A 23,097-nucleotide genomic window follows, 5' to 3' on the forward strand; every position below is an offset into this window, starting at 1 on the left:
GTGCTCGAGAGAGTCCAGAGAAGGGCAACGAAGCTGGTGTGGGGTCTGGAGAAGAAGTCTTACGAGGAGCGGCTGAGGGAGCTGGGCTTGTTTAGCCTGGAGAAGAGGAGGCTCAGGGGAGACCTCATCGCTCTCTATAGGTACCTTAAAGGAGGCTGTAGCGAGGTAGGGGTTGGTCTATTCTCCCACGTGCCTGGTGACAGGACGAGGGGGAATGGGCTAAAGTTGCGCCAGGGGAGGTTTAGGTTGGATATTAGGAAGAACTTCTTTACTGAAAGGGTTGTTAGGCATTGGAATAGGCTGCCCAGGGAAGTGGTTGAGTCGCCATCCCTGGAGGTCTTTAAAAGACGTTTAGATGTAGTCCTTAGCCATATGGTTTAGTGGAGGTCTTGTTAGTGTTAGGACAGAGGTTGGACTAGATGATCTTGGAGGTCTCTTCCAACCTAGACGATTCTGTGATTCTGTGATCATCTAGTCCAGCCATCCCCACACTACCAGTATCACCCACTAAACCACGTCTCTAAGCACCACATCCAAACTTTCCTTAAACACCACCAGCAACAGTGACACCACCACCTCCCTGGGCAACCTTTTCCAATACCTAACCACTCTTTCTGAGAATAAGTTTCTCCTGATTTCCAAGCTGAGTAAGGCTGCTCCAGAAGCTTGCAGTTTGCTATGAAAACATAATCTTCTTTTGCTTGTCCTTCAAGGAGCATAAAAAGAATCTCTGCAGAATGCCAGTGTTACGAAACCTAAGAGGCTTCCCAAGATACCCAGGTTTACATCTTGTTAATATGAACTTCATTGCTATGTTATGAATAATAATATTCTTTAAAACAAAAAAAAAAAGAAAAATGCAAAAAGGAGATCTTGCAGAGTCATGTTAGAGGTTAGATCATATCTAAAATATAACTGCAAGCTCAGTGACTAGAGGGGAGTGGAAGAAAAACTGGGGACCCAGATTTCCAACATTTCAAAAAAGAAGAAAAATCAAACTCTCCTCTGAAAGCAGTAAAGTTTCTAGGTTTTCTCTTTCTGTGTAGATTACAAATACCTTTGTAAATACTGCTTAATAATAAGCTCTATATTTCATCTAAATGTGAGGTCTATTATAAGAACTGTTTCAGAAAAATTGCGAAGTCCATTCTGCCTTTATTTTCTGTGCTCAGCTAGTACCAAATTTACAAACAAAAAGTCACATGCTGCTCAGAAGACTGTACTTCCAAGCACCTAGTTATCTGCGAGAAGAGACCGACCCCCAGCTCCCCACACAACTTCCTTTCAGGTAGTTGTAGAGAGCAATAAGGTCTCCCTTGAACCTTCTCTTCTCCAGACTAAACAACCCCAGTTCTATCAGCTGCTCCTCATAGGATTTGTGTTCCAGGCCCTTCACCAGCTTTGTAGCCTTTCTCTGGACACACACCAGGGCCTCGATGTCCTTCTTGTAGTGAGAGGCCCAAAACTGAACACAGTGCTTGAGGTGCGGCCTCACCAGAGGGACAGGAGGACGTTCACCTCCGTAGTCCTGCTGGCTACACTATTCCTGATACAAGCCAGGATGCTGTTGGCCTTCTATGGCCACTTGGGCACACTGCCAGCTCATGTTCAGGCAAGCATCAGTCAGCACTTCCAGATCCTTTTCCTCTGCACAGCTTTCCAGCCACTCTGCCCCAAGGCTGTAGCATTGCGTGGGGTTGTTGTGGCCAAAGTGCAGAAGCCGGCACTTAGCCATGTTGAACTTCATCCCATTAGCCTCTGCCCAATGATCCAACCTGTCCAGGTCCCTCTGAAGGTCTTTCCTACCCTCTAGCAGATTGACACTTTCTCCGGTGTTGGCCACTTCTCGCAGATAACTAGTGATAAGACTAGAGGGAATGGCCTCAAGTTGTGCCAGGGGAGGTTTAGGTTGGAAACTGGGAGACATTTATTCTCAGAAAGAGCAGTCAGGCATTGGAACGGGTTGCCCAGGGAAGTGGTGGAGTCACTATCCCTGAGGTTGTTCAAGGAAAGGTTGGACCTGGTGCTTAGGGACATGGGTTACTGGGCAACATTGGTGGTAGGGTGATATTTGGACAAGATGATCTTGATGGTCTTTTCCAGCCATAATGATTCTATGATTCTATTAAATTGGTGGGTGTGGGAGGGGAGACGTAAAATCCATTCAGCTGGAAAATAAAATCTCATAAACAATGAAGGTATTAATAGACCATTTTTATTAAAAAGTAAATAAAATCAAAACCTCCTGAAGATTTGTCTACCATGCCAAATGGTTTTGAGAAAATCAAGCATTTGTATGGCAATCTAATTATCCCAGTCTGTTTTGGTCAGTACTGAATCTATAAAGCCAGCAAAAGAATTTTAGATTTGATTTTTTGGTCAGTTTTTCCATGAAAACTCCCCTAGGCTTTTGGACTGCAAGACAACCACTCCATTAAAAAAAATAAAACAACAACAAAAACAAACAAACAAAAAAAAAACTTGTTGAGCTATTAAGTCCATTGTTATTTGTGTTTGGATTAAGACATAACTAAGGAATAAAATTCATAATTATTCTCTCTCTGTAGTTCTTATTTACCCAGACTGAGCTAAGCACAATAATTTCCAACATCTTTTCATGTAAATATTTCATTTGCCTAGATTTTTTTTTTTTTCACATTCACTCCCACAGTTTAGATTTTTGATGCATTTTGTAGATATGCAAGATTATTTTGGGGCCACATTGCCAAAGAGGTGCAGTAATTGCCCTCTACCGTAATACCAAGTTAACACATTTCATTTAAAATTTAATTCAATTTTCACTTATCTCATAACAATGCTTAAAAATGCCTGAAAGCAGATCTTATGAGAACATGAGTAACTGCAGAATGGAAATATAGAGCAATTATGATAAACTAGCATTGACAGGTGAATTTTAGAGTACATTTTTCAAGCCCCAAAAGGCATAACTGGAATACATAATGATTATTTCATTGAAAAGCAGAGAGCAGACATACAGCTTATTGCTATGACATCCACCTAAATTCTACAGTAAATATTTATTCTTGATTGTGGAGCTTGTATAAAGAGCGGAATATTGAAACAAAGGGCAAATATACGATTAGAAAATACAAAAAACCTCAGTACCATAATTCTTCCTTAAGTCCTCTCAAAGATGAATCTATGTTATGGACTCTCTTTTATGGAAAACGTCCAAAAATTCCTATGAAGAATAAAGAGTGTTCACATTTTAGGGAATTTGATGCATCAGAGGTGTTTTTTTCTGTAAGTTGAGATACATTTTTCTGAATTTTCTAAATGTTGACATTCCCCCAACATACAGGAGATACTATCCACAACCAATATGATTCTATAAAAAGTAATAGAGTGGATGTATTTTGTGGTGGTGGTGGTTTTGTTTTTCTAAAAGACAAATATAATTAAAAGCTTTTGCAAAAGAGAGACAATATTTTTTTCTAAAGGAGAACTTTTGAACAAACATACAAAATGAACAAACAAACAAAATAAACAGTGACTACTACTTAATTTTACTGTTACTTTACTTCCAATATAGCAAACTAGTTCCAATATTGCAATTTTATAGAGATAAAGTAAATTAGATTCCTGTGAGAAGAAGTGGATTTTATATTAAATATCCATCAAAGAGAATCACAAATGGTGATAATTTATTAGGTATTTATCTTGTCTTTCTTTCCTCTGGAATAACTTGAACTGCACCTTTCATTTTTTAGTGACTTAACACTACTTTAAAAATGAATGAATTTCACTGCATTTTGAGACTCTCCGATATGCAAATTTGCTTTCACCTTTCTTGTCATAAAACTTTTCAAATGTGAGCCCATTTACAAATTTTTTATTATATATTTTTATTTTTGATCTTGTTTGTCTTAAAATTTTGATTACATTAAGATTTTAATAAAAATGTCAATTACAACTTTCATGTAGATCAAAGAATCAAAAGGAGAAGTACTAGGACATGAAGATAATTTGATGCCAGTTCTTCCACTAGTACTAGTACAAATACAAGTTACTGATGCATGACTCAAAAAAGTCATGCATTACCGAAGAATCATGGTACTAGAAGCTGCAAGAATCTGAGGACAAATGTGGTCTAACCTTAGCTAATGTCAGTGCGAGAGGTTCACTAATAATTCAGTAGGTAGATCTGTTAATTCCTGGAGAGTAGGGAGGAAGGAACATTCATATATTAGTCACAAAACTCCAAAAGACTGCAGTTTATTAAAAATGAATGTCTTTTACCAGGAGAAGAAAGTCAGTGCTATGCAAAAAGCAGATTTATTTTATTCTATTTTATTTTCTGCTATGAGCTGGAGGTAGGGGAAAGGAAAGTAATCAGAATGGAATAAGAGACGGATGATTTTATTAATAACACCAACAGACACTAGGTGGAGACAGAGGACAAAATACAATTATTGCTTCCAAAATTTATCTTTGCCACTAAGAATCTAGGTCATACTGTATGTAAAGAATGGGCTGGAACTGACGTCAAATTTCCCTGAGATTTTTACTTACTCTGCATTCATACTTAGAAATACTTTAGTCTGGGATGGTAAAAATGAAATATTTTCCTCTCTCTTTTTTTTTTTTCCAATATAGAGCCTCTATCTCATTCATTCCCCACACAAAGGAAGAAATTAAATAAAACTTCTGAAGACAACGCAAAATAGTGTAGCTGTCCATGAAAGCCTGTCCTAAATAGAGAAAATAGTTTTAAGAAATGTATTCTTCCAACAGCAACTCCCCACAAAATATTAAAAAGAGGTCTTCCCTTCCACTGAGACTGTATTGCCTATTACTGATGTGTGAGGCTTTTTCTTGCTAAAAACAGTATTGTGTCAAGCCACTGTTTTTGCACTTGTAACTTAAATAAGAAAGTGACTTGGAAGAAAGCAAACTTGAAAGCTACGTTAATGGATGTGTAAGAAGAATTCTACTACTTACAGGGTTCAAAGAGTGTTTGGAGAAGAGTTTTAGAATGTGGTAGCAGGCCAGCTCCTTGCAGCGGTGTCTGGAAGTTTATATTTCGGTGCTTTCCCCTGTTCCACTGAATATGTTGTGTAAAAGCTCAAGCAAGCCATCTACATCACAGGACCTTTTTTTCCCCGTTGCTGATGTACTTCCATCTGCTGAGGAAGTCACAGAAGTTGATATACCAGAGCTGCATGGGAGAACTGGAAGCAGAAGGGCTCACCTTTGGGAAAGGCCTAAGTGGAAAATTCAGGGAAAAGCACAGCCTAAACTTGTCTTAGGAAAAAATCATGACTCTGCCTGATCCTATGCTAAATCTTACACTTGAAGATGGAAAAACCTGGTGAGCTGAATAAAGTTCTAGAGCAACCATAAGAAGTACAGTATGTCATCTTGCATCCTGAATCTCCCAAAGCCCTTTCCCTTTGAAATCTAAGTCTACATGCACACTAGACTAGATTGGTCCAACACATTTAAAGCAATGGATCTTGGATTTCTCCACACACATCTTACAGAAATAACATAAAACACCATCAGCATTAAAAAATATGTGTGAAACATGATTACTTTGGTATACAAGAGTGATACTAGGATATATGAGAGTAATACTAGGATACCAGGATAATTTTAGTATACAAGAGTATATGCATGCAGGTAGGATAACCAGCATAACACAAACATTTTGGAATTTAAAGATTTTTTTCTTATATTTATTAGGTTTATATTTAAGGTTTATGTATATTCTTATATTTATATAGGTGCTTCCTAGTGTCTGAGGTGCAATGGCCTGAAGCAGAAGTGATGCTGAGAACTGAGCTAATTATTTGGGTAGATTAAATCCCTGCTCAGATGATCAGCACAACAATCACTGCAATGATAAAATACTATCAATGAGCCAAGACACATCCTGTATGGGAAACACTTTGCATTTCCTGGGATGGGAGGAGACAAAATTTTGAGGTAGATCAATAACTGTTGCAATGCTTACTGTCATCTATGCAGAAGCCTTTTTTTCAGTTCACTCTGATGTACAAATTCTTGGCAGCAGAAGGAGCTTATGCAGCCCCTTCTCCCCCAGTCAGCTATCTGTACTTGTAAGTTGTGCCAAAAATGTGGGGTCATACAGAGACCTATAGAAAAAACAATTTAGATTTAAAATCACCTGGAGAAGTTAAGTAAACTAGTGCTGCAGATAGAAAAGTCAACATACATTAAAGTTTGTGGAAACAACTTGGGATATGTTGTTTTAACAGATGTCAAATGTAAACAAAGCAGATTGTTAAAATCATTCTAGCGTAACCTTTTGGACTGAAAAAGCTTGAAATGCATTTTGTTGCCAAGAAAAGTGAAAAGACATAGATAAGCTGGCAGCTGTAGAAAAAAAAAAAAAAAGGAAAAAAAAAAGGCACCTTGCCACAGCCCAAGGGTTTAATTCTTTGATGGGAAATTTGCAAAGAAATGTTGAAAAATGATTTGTCATGAATAGAACTTACCTAAATCACATTGTGGCAAACTATTAAAAAAAAAAAAAAAAAAGGAAAAGAGGAAGGAATTTTACTCTGTGTTATGCTTTATCTCTCAAATAACAGGAATTGACTTTTTTGTTTTGTTTTGTTTTTATATTTCAGAAAAGAAATTAACATTCATCTGATTTGATCCCTACTGTTAATTTTTAAGTTTACATCAGCTTTCCAAGCAGTGATAAACCTCAGGTTAAAAGATTCAGTAGAAACAGTTCTTGTGCTAATTGTGTTAGAAAAACTTTTATATTTCCTTTTCCTAGTTCCATTCAGATTATTGTTCTTCAAATTGTTGCAGTATAATCATAGAATCATTCAGGTTAGAAAAGACCTCTAAACTCATCTAGTCCAACCTTTAACCTAGTACTAATACATCCACCAATAAACCATGCTACTAAGTTCTACATCTACAAGTTTCTGGAAGACCTCCAGGCATGGTGACTCAACTACTTCACTGGGCAGCCTATTCCAATGCTGCACAACCCTTTCAGTAAAGAAATTTCTCCTAATATCCAACATAAATCTTCCCTGGCGCAACTTGAGGCCATTTCCCATCATCTTACCACTTGGTATATGGGAGAAGAGAGTGATCCCTTTCTCTCTACAACCTCCTTTAAGGTAATTGCAAAGTACAATAAGATCTCCCCTGAGCCTTCTCTTCTCCGGACTAAACAACCCCAGCTCTCTCAGCGGCTTCTCATAAGAATTGTTCTCTAGACCCTTCACCAGCTTCGTTGCCCTTCCTTGGACATGCTCCAGCACCTCAATGGCCTTCTTGTAGTGAGGGGCCCAAAATTGAACACAGTTTTTGAGGTGCAGCCTCACCAGAACTGAATACAGGGGGAAAATCACTTCCCTAGTCCTGCTGACCATGCTATTTCTGATACAAGCCAGGATGCTATTGGTCTTCTTGGCCACCTGAGCACACTGCTGGCTCACATTCAAATGGCTATTGACCAATACACCCACGTCCCTTTCCACTGGGCAGCTTTCCAGCCACTCTTTCCCCAGTCCTGTAGCGTTGCATGGGGTTGTTGTGCCCCAAGAGCAGGAACCAGCACTTAGCCTTGTTGAACCTCATACGGTTGGCCTCAGACCGTTTATCTAGCCTATCTACATCCTTCTGTAGAACCTTCCTACCCTCTAGCAGATCAACATTTGTGTCTAACGTGCTGTCATCTGCAAACTTATGGAGGGTGCACTCAATTGAGTATATTATATTCATTAATAATTCAAACACATATTAATACTGTTTTTTCTGTATAGATAGACTAGGATGATTTTCCTAAACATACTATGTTGTTGTTGTTATTTGCTAAGGGAATTGGCAATCATCTCCTTCTACTGTTCCTAAAAATAAGACTTTATCCCTGTTTTGTATGCATGTCAAATAGGTACATACGTTTGTGACTCTGCCTCTTAAAATATGGAGAAAAAGAACAAGCAAAGATCATTTCAATGCTATTCTAGGGGGAAAAAAAAAAAAAGGAACTAGATGCCACTAAAAAAAAAAAAAAAAAGAAAGAAGCTTATTTCAAACATGCTATTCAATGCTAAAAGCACTTTATAAAGCCTCTTATTAATACTTTAATATAAGCTTGAAAACACAGAAAGGACTGAAATCCTGATTGTTCAGCATGGAAAGATCAACATAAGACAATTTTCAAAACAAGGAAAGGAGACAAACACAAGCAAACCAGATAATCTCAGGATCCTCTTCTCTGGTTTTGAGCAGTTTCCATTCTGGAACTGAAGATCTTTTTCTGAAAAATGTTTAATTAAAAGCTGAGAAATTGCTTCTAAATATTTTGCTTCCAACTCAGATTATGTTCTAGTATGAAAGCATCTCAAGAGAAAATTCTGTCTGGTTCTTTCTAGAACATCTAATATAGAGGCTATGCATTGGCCAAAATCTATTCTTGAATATGCACATGGCTCTTACTGCATCACTGATTCTCTGTCCTTTAGTAAAAGCCTGTATTTCTTGGTCCTACCTGTTAAAACGATCCAGGCATCCCTGGCAGCTGTAACTTCAACAGTTAAACTCTAAACAAAGGACAATTTACATCTTGAGATGATTTTATACACTGTTGCCATCCTTTACTCTGCTTATTTTTAGAACTTCTCAGCTATACAGTGGAATGTGTATGTAATATGTTCTTTACACTTCTTTATAAAACCAATCTAAATTTTTACATCCAGACCACATTTATTTTTCTTTTTGTTGTTGTTGTTTTGGAGGTTTTTGTTAGTTTGTTTTTCTTTTAATGTATAAAAATCCACGGAACCTGTAAGCTGTAAAGAAGAGAAATACTAGTAGGTTATCCAGCTTTTTTCAGCAGCAGCTGTACTGGTTGGGGATATCATACTAGTGCCAAATAATCAAGGAAGATCATTTAAAATGACACAACATGAACAGGTCTGATTCTTTTCATAATCACAACAGTGAAAGTTAAGCGTAATGCCAATGAAACAGAGCTAGTTATATATAAAACCAAAGAAGACTCAGCATCTTAATTTTCACCTGAAGGAAAGCAATTGAGAAAAGTTGTTTTGACTATTGCTTTCCTAGACAGTTTACAATGGTCTAAGTCAGAGGAGCACCACTGCAGTAGCAGATACAGAGTGATTTACATCAGTTACACCAGGAGCTGGCTCAAATGACTCTGCTAAACATTGTTAATTTTAATCATTTTGCAGCTGTGCTTTTGCTCAGAAAACTGACATCAGCTATTTTCTAGCGGCTATGGCTGCTACCCTTTACCATTTCCTGTGCCACTCAAGGCCAGTTGCACACAGTTCAAGGGAAAAACATTCAAGACCTAAAATTAATGCATTTCCCCAAAGACAGCAGAAACATTTGAAATAATTTTCCCATAATAAGATTCAGTGAAAAAAATATTTAATTTACTCTTCAACATTCAGAATAAATCCTGTATATACTGCGTGAATCTGTAGAATTCTTCAGTGATCCTCCTGGAGTCTCAAATATTTCTATGCCTACTACCTAGGCTAAGAGATGTCCACAAAAACTGTCTCCAAGCTTCACTCCTAATGTGAATTAACTACAGTTGAGTTACTGTGATAAACCACAACCATTATTGATACCTATTTACTCAAAAATCATATAAAGAGTCTTTACTTTCTGATGGTTTTATTGTTATTGGTGGTGGTGGATTATTTTGTTTGATTGTTTGTTTGTTCTTTAAGTTACTGTAAAGGATTTAAAAATATATAGATTTTGTGTTTGTGTGAAATTAAACAGATGAAGGGATATCCCAGATATCTTGTCTTCTTTATATATATATATATAAATATATATATATATAAATATATAAATATATATATATATATATAATATATATAAATCCTCCATAACCTGCAGAGCCACAATATGAAAAATTCCATTCCGTTACCTCTGAAGACTGCCTTGGCAAATAATAATAAGAAAATTCTCTTCTGTCCTGGTTTCAGCTAAGGTAGAGTTAATTTTCCTCCTAGTAGCTGGTATGGTGTGGTGTTTTGGATTTAGTATGAGAATAGTGTTGATACCGCACTGATGTTTTAATTGTTGCAGAGCAGTGCTTACACTAAACAAAGGACTTTTCAGCTTCTTACACTGTCCTGCCATCGAGGAGGCTGGGGGTACAGCCGGAACTGGGAGGAGACAGAACCAGAACAGCTGACCCAGACTGGCCACAGAGATATCCCTTACTGTATGATTTCATGCTGAGCAATTAATATGAGGTGGCTTGCTGGGGTTAGCAGGACCGCTGTTTAGGATGGGATAGGCATTGGTCAGCAGGTAGTAAGCAATTGCATTGTGTATCACTTGTTTTGTACACATTATTATTAGTAGTACTATTATCATTATTGTTATTATTTTCCTTTCCTTTCTGTCCTAATAAGCTGTCTTTATCTGAACCCACAAGCTTTCACTTTTTTTTTTTTCTCCTCTGATTCTCTCCCTTTTCCCACTGGGGAGTGGGGGAGTGTGAGTGAACAGCTGTGTGGAGCTCAGCTGCCAGATGGGTTAAACCACATCTTCTTACATTTGAGTTATATAGAGAAAGCTGTGAGCTCTCTGTGTTATCTCATTTGATATACTTGCACGTTCTTTTCTTGTACTATTCTTGCTGTATTTGTCTGGAAAACCATAGGGTTGTTTCTCAGGCTATGTTTGCTACATGGCAGTTTACTCTGCAGTATCATTTCTATTTCAGGATTCTGAACTCCTGCACTTTCAACATCAACAGCAATTACCTATTATTAATTTGACTAGTGTACTCTTCACTCCTTAAAGCTATTTTTCTACTTTAAATGGTAATCTGTAGATAAGTAAACCCTGCTTTCTAGGGGATGTGCAAATGTCATCTCCATTTTATAGCCCAGTAGTCTGAGGATCAGAAATGTTAAAGAGGCACAAGGGCAAGACAAATTTTATTGCAACAGCTGAATTCTAAAATCCATAGCATGGCAACTGCCACTTGTGACTCAGTAAATGTCCTCATGCTTTGGCATACCATAGGCTATGGACCTCTCCTCTCCTCTTTTCTATAGTAGTAAGTCACGTAACACTCCCCAGCATCTCGTGAAAACCTGAGATAACAGCACTGGATATGCGTGCAAGATATCTGCATGCACATGTATAGTGTGTGCATAACCTATGATGTAAATATGCACCATTTAACAAGGGTTTGGCACCCATACACACCTGTTTTACACACAGGTATTTTCTTATTTCTAAGGCTTGTTTTCATGATATATATGTAATTTTAAAGCCAAGGTTTCAGCTCTGATCTCCCTTTAGTCAGTATAAATCACTCCCAGTGATGTCAAAGGACTTTACATTCTCCAGCATCACCACCACCTTTCCAAGAACTAATCCTACAAGATTATAACTCTAATGCAGCCTCAAGTCTCTTTTTCACCTTCATGCCAGAGACAGTGGGTCAAGCTGACCTCGTCTTAGAGTGACGAGCCCCAAAACACGTAGAAGACCCCAGAATCCCATCCCATATGTGTGAGATATGGTCTCATTATTAGAGTATGACGCAGGTCCCTAAACTTGTGAGTGCAGCTGGGGGTCACCAATATTGCAAGACACCTCTTTTATAGGTGCTTCATTCATGGGCACACTCCCTGCCTGCCAGCTGGTAGCATGTTTTTTCCTTACTGAAATATCAGCACCTTAATTCTCACACACAGGCTAAAAGTTTCCAAGTGAGGTCTGCTCACATGCTACCATCCAGGAAGGAAACTGCGGGCTCTTTTCTGTAGAAAGATGTCCATAGTCCATGAGCCATCACCTGCTATTACTATAGAGCAATATCAGCACGTAAGTCCAGACTAAATAGGTAGAGAGACTTAAATACTACCCTTACTTTTCTAATGATCCCTTTATGTCAGAACTGAGATGATTTAGTGAGACTCTGTAGGAAAAAATTTATGTGCTGTTGCCTTATGTTCCTGTTCTTTGAACATATCTATGGCTTCACATTCCAATTCAGTTCCCTGGCACAGATATAAAGTTGTTTTATTTGAACAAACAAACAAACAAAAAGACCAAAACTCCAACTTTAGCAAGGTTGCACCAAAGAACATATGATATGAATGTGAAGCCCATCCCTGGAAACTTAGCAATACACGTAATACTCTGACATGATTAAAACTGTGGCACAAATCTGATGGCTTATTAAAAAATCTTATTATTTTTCTTAGCTCAAATTCAAGCCATTTGTTTTGAAAAGCTCTAACATGTAAATGCACATGCATAAGCAATTTGGATACCACTCTGTATGTGTAAGGTAAACGATTGGTTTTGTATACATTCTTGATAAATAGAGAATTATTCATCTGTCTTTGGCTAATTTCCCAAACACTTCATGTGAAGTCCTAAGCCTTTCTAGTGAGCTAAGAGCAAATTGTATAGTCGATGAATACAATACACTGCTGTAAGTTATACTAATTCATCTCTCCTTGAAATCTATGGGCAATTTTTCTTGGGAAGGGACAGAAAAGTCCCTGATTTGTTTAGTTCTTCTGAACAATCTTTTCCTCAAATAAGATATTAAGTATCTCCCAAATAACTGCCCAAACATTTTCACAACTGCAGATTGTATTTTTTGTTACCTTTTTCTGTAAAGTAGCAGAATGGCTAATTAAGACAAGTGTTTTTTTATTTGTTTGCTTTTTAATGACAAGCCTACCAGAAGTGGCATATAACAATGTGCCATTTCTTTGATGATGTTAAGTGTATAGCACATTCCATTACTGACAGATCTGAAGTTCTCTGTATAAATATTAAATTTACATTAATATAAATGAATCTATTGCCTGTCTAATTTCAATGCATTATTGTTATGTAGCAAGTTTCCATTAGAAAAGTGAGGCTTTCAGATACCACCTATGAAAATATCCAGAAAAATCCTATTACTAATACAAAAGTATAAAAATTCCTGCTAAGAATGAACTTGTGAGAAACAAAGTTATGTTTTTGCAATAAAAGGTGTTTTTGCAGTGGAAAATTCCACTAACCTTGCATATTCAAAAGTGATTGGCATAGCAGTTGGGAGTATGTTAAGCAGATAAGGAGAAGGTCCCACTGTCTCAAAATAAGGAGGATAGCTAAGAAAAACAGGATGAGCAGTATGAAATCAGTAAAAACAAAAGTCACAGGCCCTCTAGTCACGAAAGAAGAAGGGAAAAAAAAAAAAGAAAAGGAGAAATTAACAGTAGGTTAAATAAAATTGTACATATATGGTAGAGAAGTGCATTGAGTAGGCTGTGAACCTGTAGTACTCAGCCAATGAGGAAACGGGGGAGAAATCAGGTGTCGGGTAACAGGGAATATAAGGTTATGATAAGTTTTTACTGTGTGCTCCTGCTTGCAGGACATCCGCCATTGCAATCACGAATAAAAAAGCTTCACGGAAGACCCTGTCCAAAGAAAATTATTGAGATTTTTTTTCTCACAACCTCAAATTTTGCAATTTTTAAATAAAATTATTTATTTGTAATAAATAATATTACAACTATATTCACATAATCACAATAATGAACCCTCCTCTACTTGAGCATGACACAAGCATTTATGTACCTGCCAGAAATCAAATCTATTAACGGATCTAAGAAAAAACGAGTAGGACAACTGTTTAAATATATTGAAATAAAAGTAAATAAAAGTAAATTTAAAACAAAGAAAACCATACAAAACACAATATGGACAAGAGAAAAGTAGATTGCTTATTTGTAATCAGAGAAAAGGTAACTAAAGAGATTGTATGGCATTGTCTACTCAGTAGAAATGTATAAACATAAATAGATCTGCTTTCAGTTAAAGTATTGTATGAATTTCACATATTACTTAGCTCTTTTCAGAAGCAAAAATATTTTTCAAAGATTTTTTCCATGTAGGCCACAAGATGCAATTGTGCAGAAAAAAATAATTCTGTCAAAACTGTTCTAATTGGACACACAAAATTACTTCTGAGATAGCATTTTTCCTGTCAAAAGCCTGCCTTAGCTGAATATTATCTTCTCTTCCAAACACCTCTATGTACTCAGATGTAAAAATGTGGATTTAGCTAGCACTGATTGCTGCAATACACTGATCACTGCTGAAATGTAGAAGCCAAGAGCTGATAAAGGAGAGAGGATCACCCACTCATCTCCAACAGCTGCGTTTACCGCTCATTCTTATGGGAAAAAACCTTTCAGCTGCCCTGATGCACAGCCATTATTTGGCATGAGGAAGGACTTGGTTTATTTTTCATTCTTGTTCTCCAGGAATTACAACCCTTAGATAAATATGGGAATGTGAATGAACCAAACTACAGGACAATTACAAACCTCAAAAAAAGTTCACATGACAAGAAAATTTAATGTGTGTAAATATATATTTATACACGGATTTCTCTCAAAACTCAATTTCAGAAGAAAAAGAACTGCTTCCCAACTCCCCTAAAGCTGCATCTTCAGACTCCTTAGGAAAAAATAAATAAATAAATTAAATATAATATATATATATATGGAGAAAGCAGTGAAGACATTTACTCATCCTGACACATACTGATTAGGAGAACTGATTTTTGACTACTTCTAGGAAGATCAATATCTGAAATACTGATATTTGATGAGTAGAGTGTGTAAGAGTGTGCTCCTATGCTCTTTCTTACCTGAAGAATGTCCTTTAAAAAGGTGTTTCTTCTAGAAACTGTTAGGACCATTACATTTATATAGGGACTATAAAAACTGTTAACAAAATATATTTTTTTACAATTTAAATGAAAGGGAAAAAATAGTACTACTTTTGAATAGCCATGCTCTAAATCAGGAAAAAAAAAATCTAAGCTAAGACAAAAACAAGAACTAATAACTACATGAGTGACTGATACTGTATGATAGCCAGAGATAAATCCAAAGGTGCTATTCAGGAGCATTCTGTACTCACTATCCTCAAAGTCTTGCCTAAGCTAGGAACCATGAAAATTAATGAAAAATTATGAAATAATGAAAAATAATGAAAAATTATGAAAATTAACCAACATAGGCTTCTCTAGAAGAACAGGTCTAATCCTTCACAGTTTTAAACAAGAGATTAAACTCAGTTTTCTGCTGGCCCCTGTGTCTCAAACACAAATTATGTAATTATCATCTTTGCCCTTTTTTAATGTAGAATGAAATGAAAGGAACGAGTCTCAGGTGGACTGTCATGACAAGGTGTCTTGGTTTCAGCTAGGATAGAGCTAGTTGAAACCAGGACACAAGGGAAATACACTACATGCACACTCCTGTCTAAGCCTAGCCAAACTACTTTAGGTTGCATCAAAAACTAACTTGTTCTAGAGAGTCTCTCAAACCCAGTGTAATTTAGTTTTGGACTGGTTTAGCTCTGGAAAATACCTCAGGTGGTGTGTGCGTGAGTGTTTAAAAGGAAAGGACACTATTATAGTAGACAGTGTATAAACAGATCAAACTATTCTTGAGCCAACTACCTCTCATATAAATGAATATATATTTCTTCTCTCTTTCAGCAAGATTAACTCAGCTCTATTATAATTTTGAGTAAGATTACAGAAAATTACAAAATTCAGGAAGGTTAATTCAGCTCAGTGATAATTTTCAAACAATGACATGACAAAACAAAATATGACTGATTTTTCTTTTCCTGATGTAGGAGATTCAGGCTCACTTGGTCTTTCAGGACTAAAATTCCACGTCCTTGGGAAAGCACCAAGAAAGTATCCCTTTTCAGGATGGTGGTTCTGTTGTCTCAAGGGAAGAGAAGCTATTACAAGAGGTCACACATTCAGCTGGAAAAGAATAAAAAGGAAATGTGTTGTCATGTTGCTGTAGCTGTGTTGATTTATTCATCCACGTTTATATCTTCATTTCAATGACAAGTAATCTGTGCTTCTCCTACAGTGAAAATGAATAGTGTTTTGCTTTTGTTTGTTTGTTTGTTTGTTTTATTTAAATGGGCCTAAAAGAGAACCTGATGAAAGCATCCCTAGTGCAAGTCCCAAGATGCGTGCAAGATCAACAAATGCTTTCTAATGCTATCTAACAACTGTGACATATTTGTTTTTTCTTTGAGAATGACATTTATTGTGCCAAAAGAACAGATTAGAAGCAGATAATCATTTTACAGATATAAATAAAATGTAATTCTATTGAAAATCATATTACTTTCTTTGATATATATTACAAAATGTCATTTTGCCAATTGAAAACTTGTTGTATCAGGTGTTTGCAAAAGGAAAAAAAATTGTTCTTTCAATTGAGAAATTAATTAGTATATTATACAAATTAAAATAACACATGGTGACATATCTGTTGAGCAAACAGATCTGACACTGCTATCACTGGTAACAAGCTGGAACTGTAAAATGCATTGTAGCAGTCCACTGTCTTGTCCACTAGCTGTGCTTTTTCCATACTATGTAACACATTAAACAAATTGTTCTGATGATTAAAAATAGAAAAACAAAACAAAAATAAAACAAATAAATAAATAAATAAACAAATATATGTTAAGAGGAGTATCCTACTTACTGGGCTTCCCAAGGCTTTCCAGAGGTAGTAAATATTTTGACACTTTTTGAGCAGAGGACTGGGATCAGTAGCTCTTTGAAGCTGCAGCATTTACTCCAGGGCCACCTTTCAAGACCAACCCACTAGTGTGGTATAAATACTGCTTTTAGTAGAACAATGTAAAAGCAAGTAATGCACAGGGTGGTGTTTTTTTTAATTTATTTTTTTTCCATGTTGCCAAAAGGGCTGGGAACTCATTCCAAACACAATGTGAGGGAGAGAAGTAGGGGGTGGAGGGGAAAAGATATATAGATATATTTTTTTTCAGAGACACAGGTTCCTTTAATCCATTTAGAAAAAAAATAGTCATGTTTGGTTTTGCATTTGGAAATCTCCTGTATAAATACTTGCCTAGCAACAAGTGATTAATTTATCTCAAGCCAGAATAAACATTTCTCCAAAGCCAGACAGACTTCGCAGGCTTATACTTTATAAATTTATAGCTATCTTCTGACTGGAGGTCTTCCACACATGCTAATTGATCAGAATAAAATAGATGAAAGAGATCTTAATTCTTGTTTGACTATGTAAGGAAATTTGTCATGTGCCTGTTGCCATTGCAACTAGTGAGAGCACTAAACATTTGGGTTGAATACTTCTTTAGCTTAAATTGTAGACAAAACTCTCATGTATCCACTGGGAGTGTCATTAAATTCAAATAGACAGTGGCTTTCATGTCCATATCTTTGAGTTCCTGGAAAGTTGGTAGGAAAAGACAGTTAGAGGCTTGAGGGACTTTCAGGGTTTTTAATGTGCTGCTTTCATTACAAACAGACCATTTCAGTTTGTCCTTATATTCATGCGTTGGTTGAGAGAAATATATTCTATAGCTGCTGTGACTGTCAGTAGGGATTATAATGTGGGAAAAAACATCTCTCTTAGGACTGATTTTCTTGCTTGTTTTTCTATGATTCTCTGATTCTTGTGCTTGCCAACAAGAATGGATTCTCTTATTTTTTTCAAATATAACTTGCAGTACCAAAATTACCAGTATTCTAAATTATGATTAAGATACATATTTCCCCAACAAACTAGTAAATGTCCTAAGAGCAAGTTACGAACAAGTAAAGTCATTGCAACTCCATTCTTTAAACCAAGCTGTTCATATTTTATGCACTACTGCCCCAGAACTATTTTAGCTATCTTGCTCCATCAGTTGTCCCAGATTTTATGCCAGTATTCTGCTTATTAGCTCATCATAAGGAGAAGTCTCCTCTTCCTGTGCAAATGGCAAATACAACCTTTTCTTCAGTTTTAAGGACACATTATAAGGAAGAGTTAAGAAGCTAGATTTGTGTATGCCTATCTAAGAGGTAATTCTAAAATATTGGACAAGGCCATTGTATCTCTCAGTGAGTATTCTTAATATTTAAGCCAAGATTAATATATTTTTTGTTTGTAAGTTCCCAAATCCATCAAACTGAAAATCTCCTTAGGGGCTAGGCAAGCTATGCCCAAAAGGAAAAAAAAGGTTTTGCTTCTGTTTAAAATGGATCTTACATAACTGTCTAATCAAAAGAAATTTCTGTATACACGTCAACAATCTGTGTTTCCATACATATAAGCAGAAAAAAACTTAAGACCTCTGGAAACAATCACTGCAAGGATCTTACCCTGACTTTTCAAAGAAGTTTTTATTGTATACCTTTTGTACAAGTAAAATGAACATGGATTTTTTTTTTTCACTGATTTGAATGTTTCATATTTTCTAATATTTCTGGAGGGTTACAACTGTACATTCTACAGTGCTGAAGAATTATTCACATACACTTTATACTTATTTTATCCAGAAACTTAATACTATTTAACATTAGTCCCAGTATTTTGATGGTATCCAAACATTATTTTTGTCGTATGGTATACAGTCTCATTTCACCATACCATCTCTTTACATACTTACATACAGATGTATGGATGTCTCATTTTTATTTTTGAACTCATGAAACTTATGAGGTATATTTACATACATTTGCATAAATGGATCAGAAAGATTGGCTTGTACATTAAATTGCCCCAATGCTGGCAGAATTTATGTGCACAACTACAAGTGTAGTCATACTGAAATTAGAGCTCCTCTAAATTCAACTTGGTGTGATGTAAAACCAGCAGTAGTAAATCACATTTCCATTTATTTTTCTTTAAAGTGATATCCAGCATCTGAGTAAAATGGATGATTTTTGCATTTTGGACAAAAAAATCTGAAGTTTATAACTTGCAAGTTTTAGTCTTTAGTGTCTATTTTAAACATGTATCAGATGTTTTATTGATACAACAGTCATAAGCACCTACATTTTTACTCTATATGTTCTTCTAATCTTTGTGTTAAATTGTTTTTGCACACAGTTTAGCTAGAGCATCCAAGACACATTCTCAATTACTATGAGAATTATCATAATAAAAGAACAATGTAACACAAGAGAAAGTCTCCACAAAACATTTCACTCTGCATTTATTCCAAGTCCCCCAGAATGGGACTCCTGTGGGTATCTGTCATCACCTTCCCCTCTGAAGAACAAGCAAGTCAACACAAGTATCATAAGTGACATCTTAGGCCGTTTAAGGGTGACAATTACCAGCAATTGTATCAGGACTCTGGGTAAACAAAATGATCAAATGTGGCTCTGGTAAAGGCCAAGATACTGCTGCTGTTCACAGGGCCATGCTGTATGAGGTTATCGTTACTGACAGACAGGAGAGAGAACATGACCAAGGCTCTGCCCTGTCATGATACAGACATTTCTTTAACTTCATGCTCATTTTATTCAGTGGTTGAAAACTGGAGTGCTCAGATGGAATAAAAAACTCTTTCCCACAGCCCTTCTTTGTATCAACCTTCAGCAAAGAAGTGAAGTCCAAAGCTAGAGACTGTAACACCTAAATTCACCAAAGCTAGAATTCATCTCTCCAAGTCTCTTGCCACCTCTTAAATTCTGACAATTTACCTAAATGGTTACTATTCATGTCAGTAAGAAGGAAGATATATATATATACACGTATATACATATATATATATACTAAGTATCACTGAATAAAACTGATAAATTCATTACAGGCCCTGTTGTTCACCTAAGAGCTTAAGGCTGTACTGAACAGCTTTTCAGGAGGCAAGAAGGAAACAAGAATACCATTGCTTCATTTAAATTTCTTCTCTTTCTATGCCATGAGGAAGCTTAGTTCTTTTTCTTCCATGACCATTTAATCCCTCCAGTAACCACCCTCAGGGGCTCTCTGAGCATGTCACCTGAACTCTATTCTTTATCCAATATTCTTGCCTGAAAAGCAGGAATCCTTGTGTTTAATTTCTTCCCATGCTGCATTGGTTTTGGCTGACCACTTGGGCAGCGTCTTTTTCTCCTACTTATACACAATAAAAATTTGTAGATACTCAGATACAATGTCATTCTGATGAAATTTAGCAGCTGCCATCAGTTCCTTATGTTTATATCAAGATTTGTTTGCATCTACATGCCCTTAGGTTTTACATATATTTTGCTTATCCTTTCCCATTGTTGCTGAGGAGACATTCCCTTTATATTTCTGTTTCTTATTCCATATCCTACATTCTGTTCATGATGCAGAAACCATATATTTGGGTAACATTCTATGATTTTAACAGTTTATTTATCCTGTAGAAAATCCTGCGACCATAGTACACATTTGCCAGAAGATCCTTGAGGGAACATCTTGTAAAGAAACAAACACAAACTCATATTGTTGTACTAATTACTGAGTTTAACATTCCTGATTAATTGTTGAATTAATAGAATTCAGATGAAGGGATAGATCACTTTCTGGGGCAGAATGGAGAACTCTTAGGAATATTTAGATAATGTGGAAAAAAACATTATTTAGATTCTGTCCTTATCAGTTTAATTTGCATGTCTATTGAAGGACATTCAAGCAAAGAGTGAAGCTTAAGAAAATTTTGCAGAACGTTAATAATCAGTTCCACACTTCCAATGGTATGGTTAGAGTCACGTTTCTCATATTAATATTGCTATGCAAATCCAGTCACTGAAGGAGAAAAGATTTGTCACTGTGGGCAAATCAACATTAACTTTGAAAACTGATCATTAGCCATGGACAACACATCAAGACTCATTTTAATAGATTTTCCTCAGCTAATTCTTAATCATGAATAGGCTCAGAAAGTGAGCTGATCACAGACCACAGAGAAGAAAACAACTAAAACTTTTAATTTGATAAATTACCCATGATTGATTAATTTTATTTTATTTTATTATATATATATATATATACATTAATAGTGATTCTGTCAATTATAGTACAGTAGGATGTCTATCTCTGGTAAATGAAGATACAAATGAAGAAAGAAAGCAACCTAACTTCATTTAGGAGAGCTCTGGAGTATAAGAAAGCAACACCATGCTCTGCTATCTTGGATTGCTACAGCTTCACTGTATTTTGCACCTGTATCAATGGAATATAGTTACTTCAGACATAAGATATCACATTTGCAACCATATTTTCAATGGAAATCTATAGCTAGCCTTAGAGATGAGTTTTAACTCTATCATAATGGCAGGATTTGGGGAGTAAAGACCATTTTATCATTTTTAAAGTGCTTCTTTCATTGTAATTTTCATCAGTGAGAAGAAAACCAAGGACATGCATTAAAAAGACATTGAAAACAGCATAAATGACATGGCCAACATATCACCAGAACAGGACTGATAAACTAGACCAGCTTCTTCCCTGAAATAGAAGGGCATATCTTACTAACCAATTTCCATATGGGTTTTGACAGCCACAGATTAAAATTGGAAGAACAAATAAATATTCAGTGGAAAATGGTTTAAAACCAAACACTGCAGCAGTCCCAAACAAACATTATCCAAACCAACAATTCTAACAGAAGCTTTTCATTACAGGACATGTTGCAGGGTAAACCTCAAAGGAACCATCAGAAAATCATGACCTGATACAACTTTTTCTATTTAAAGTCAGGCTCTACTAAGGAAGGTGTGGGCTTTATTCAGTTCCATCCTTGCTGCGTTATTAATTCATCCATCTAATGTAGACATTTGGAAAAAAAAATCTTTCTGAGTTCTTGCAACCTATGATACAGTGATGCAAGTGTTTTCCTCCTGATGATCTTAGCTCCTTCCCAAATAAACAATACAGACTACCTCTAATAGTGTTTTCCTTTACTCTTAAATTAATAATATAAATATTTGCACATGCAAGAAGAAACAAGCAGAGAAAGAACATTTCTGCTCTGTCCAATTCATAGTTCATGTTCAATTCTCTAAACATTACTTGGAAGAAGTACGCTACTATTGTGGTCTCACACAGAGTCCAGGAACCTCTTTAACTTCAAATTAAGATCTGTGTTACAGTCCTAAGTGCTGCATAAACTTCTGTGCTGGAAACTCTGTACTACTGTGGAGTTTTCCTCCAAAACAAAACAGAAAAGTCAACGGACTAACAAGTGAAATTTCCATTTTTGTCAAAATGAGTATCCAAAAATGAAGTATGATATGTCCATGTTGGTGAGAATGAAATCCCTCAGTAGTTCATTTTACTGAAACCACTATCCACTACATAGAATCATATAATCATTTAGGTTGGAAAAGACCTCCAAGTTCATCAAGGCCAACTGTTAACCTAGCACTGCCAAGTCTACCACTAAACCATGTCCCTAAGCACCACATCTACACATCTTTTGAATACCTCCAGGGATGGTGACTCAACTATTTCCCTGGACAGCCTGTTCCAATACTTCATAACCCTTTCAGTGAAGAAATTTTTCCTAAAAAAGGTTTCCAAAGAACTGTGGAGTTCACAACTCAATTCCAGCTGAACTGGTAGGAAAGCAAGATACTCATTGAAATTTCATGGAAAAGATTTCACTTTGATCAGTTCAGTATAGTAGCATTGACAGTCAAGGAGGAATGCTTTTCCTCTTCAGAAATGCTGATTTGGCACCAGGAAAATTTCCAGAATGTTGCCAAGTAAAAATAATCAGTGACTCCAGCAGCTCTCTCAGCTTGTTCTATGTTTAAAAGAAATTCAGTACACAATCTTAGAAACAATGTTAAACATGATGGCACTACAATTTTCACTTCTACTGGCAAGAACATATCTGGTTAGAGATGGGACTTTACGTGTCTTTCCTAAGGTTTCTGTGCCTTTCCTAAGGGCCCAAAGAGTTGTACTGAATGGAGATAAATACAGTTAATCCAACCACTGTGCTGACAATCCAGCTAGTCACGAGTGGTGTCCCACAGGACTCAGAATTGGGGCCAGATCTCTTTAATATCTTTATCAGTCATCTGGATGGCAGGGTAGAAAGGTCCTACAGAGAGATCTGGAAAGGCTGGATTGATGGGCTGAGGCCAACTTTATGAGATTCAACAAGGCTAAGTGCCAGGTCCTTCACCTGGGTAACAACAACTCTGTGCAATGCTACAGGCTGGGGGAAGTGTGGCTGGAAAGCTGCCTGGTAGAAAGTGACCTGAGGTATTGGTCA

The sequence above is a fragment of the Cygnus atratus genome, chromosome 2 (genome assembly GCF_013377495.2).
Source record: "Cygnus atratus isolate AKBS03 ecotype Queensland, Australia chromosome 2, CAtr_DNAZoo_HiC_assembly, whole genome shotgun sequence".
Classification (NCBI taxonomy): Eukaryota; Metazoa; Chordata; class Aves; order Anseriformes; family Anatidae; genus Cygnus; species Cygnus atratus.